Below are 2429 nucleotides of genomic sequence, written 5' to 3'. Positions count from 1 at the left end.
CTGCAGACTTCCTGGTGGCTTTGGGCAGGTCATGTTCCTATTCTGATATTTCCTCATTTATAAAATTATAATATTGGACTCTGAGAGATGTTCCAGCTCAAAGTCCCATGAGCATCTATAAAGTTTCCCTTTATATCCCTTTCAGTCTGACTATACTTATCTAGGTATGAGATTTGACTAGCCTGCTATGAAAGAAAAGAGAGGAAAAGGAAAAAGGGAAAGAAGTTGAAGGGAAAGGAAAACATTTTTCTACAATTCCCCTAGAACTAAGGGAGTGTGATTAAAGCTATCACAAGAAGATCAGAAAACATCAGTGCCCTTAGCTAGCCTTCCATCTCTCTTCCTCTGTTTCTGTTTCTGTCTCTCTCTCTTTCTCTTCCCTTTCCCCCTATTTTCTATTCCTCTTATCTCTCTCCATCTCTCTTTCCCTGTCTCCTCTTTTTCTGTTTTTTTTCTTACGGCTCCCTCTCTCTGTCTCTGTCTCTTTCTCTTCCCTCGCTATTATTTTTCACTCTCCCCCTTTCCTCTCCTCTTTTTCTTTCTCCTCTTTCTCTCTGTATTTCCCTTTCCTTTTCTCCGTCTCTTTTTCTCTCTACACACACACACACACACACACACACACACACACACACACACTTTTTTTTCAAATCCTATTCTCCTGGATAGGAACAGGAAGCATAAAGCAGGCCCTCAGTGTTTTTCCTGATAAATAGGGAAGTATAAAAAGAGCATATTATCCTGGACTTCTCTAAGACCAGAGTTATCTCTTCAAGGATACTGGAAATGGTATCATGTTTTTTAATTTGTCATTTCAACAAAATTTAGTAAAGGCCTACTATGTGCAATGCAAGCACTAACAAGCCCAAACATGAAGCCCGGCTACAGATGGATTATTTGTCACTAGATAATTTTGCCTCACTGTTGCTGTTTTTTGCCTCCATTAACTAGCAGCAGGGCTAGTTTCCCTCATTGAAATTGAACTTTTATTTGTTTCCTGACTCTCCTGTCTCTATCCTGCTCTGTTCAGCTCCTGCCATCCATAGTTTGCAGGTCAGTTCAGTTCAATTGTCAAACCTTTCCACATATGTAGGCTAGTCCTCAGAGGGGGTAAGCACAATCTGTCACTAAGCTCAGTGAAGCCTTTCCAGCTCAATAGGACCTGCCAAAATTTGTCCACCTTTACAACTCAAGTTCACTTTCATGCCATGATGAAGCAACAGAGGAAGCTACAAAAGGCCCCTCTAAAAATCTAAATTCATACGAAAGGTATAAGAACTTAGAGTAATAGTGTATATTTTAGAGTCATAATTGAGCTCCATTCTCTCTTAGAATAACACATGGGCTAATTGCCTTCTTACTAAGAGAGGGACAAGGATTTATTAAGCACCTACAATGCTCCAGGCAACTAGTAAAGATCTAAGGCCAGATTTAAATTTAAGACTATCTGACTCCAGGCCCAGTATCCTACTCACTGTGCCACCCAGTTGAGAAAAATAATTTGTTGTTTTTAATTTAATATTTTGTTAATGTCTTTAAATTTAATATTTCCCCCAATTACATATAAAAATCATTTTTTTGCAAGGCAAATGGGGTTAAGGGACTTGCCTAGGGTCTGAGTGTCTGAGGCCAGATTTGAACTTGGATCCTCCTGACTTTAGGACTGGTACTCTCTCTACTGCAGCAAGTAGCTGCCCCTAAAAACCAATTTTCAACATTCATTTTAAAAATTGAATTTCAAATCTTCATCCCTTTCACTGAGAAGGCAAGCAATTTGATAGAAGTTATACATGTATATAGTCATGCAAAACATATTTCCATGTTATTGTAAAAGAAAATATAGATCAAAATTAAAACCCAAGAAAAATGAAGAAAAAAAAAAGATGCTTCAGTTTATATTCAGATTCTGTCAGTTCTTTCTCTAAGGATGGATAAGTTGATATCATAGTCCTTCAGAGCTGTTTTGGATCATTGTGTTGCTTAGAACAACTAAGTCATGCATAGTTAATGATCTTACAATATTGCTGTTATTATGTACAATGTTTTCCAGGTTCTACTCATTTTGTTTTGCATATGTTCATACAAATCTCTCCAGGTTTTTCTGAAAACATCTAGCTCATCATTTCTTATATCACAACAGTATTCCACTGCAATCATAAACTAAAAATTGTCTAGTCATTTCCCAATCAATGGACATCTCCTCAATTTCTAATTCTTTGCCACCAGAAAAGAATTGCTATAATTATTTGGACATAATTATAAACTACTCTACAGAATGGTTGAACCATTTTACCATTCAACTAACAATGCATTAGTGTCTCAATTTCCCCACACCTCTCCAACATTTATTCTTTTCCTTTCTGTCCTATTTGCCAATTTAATAGGTGTAAAGTAATCTCAGTATTGTTTTAATTTTCATTTCTTCAATCAAT

Source organism: Sarcophilus harrisii, chromosome 2 (assembly GCF_902635505.1).
Source record: "Sarcophilus harrisii chromosome 2, mSarHar1.11, whole genome shotgun sequence".
NCBI lineage: Eukaryota > Metazoa > Chordata > Mammalia > Dasyuromorphia > Dasyuridae > Sarcophilus > Sarcophilus harrisii.
Note: the sequence above shows the minus strand (reverse complement) of the source record.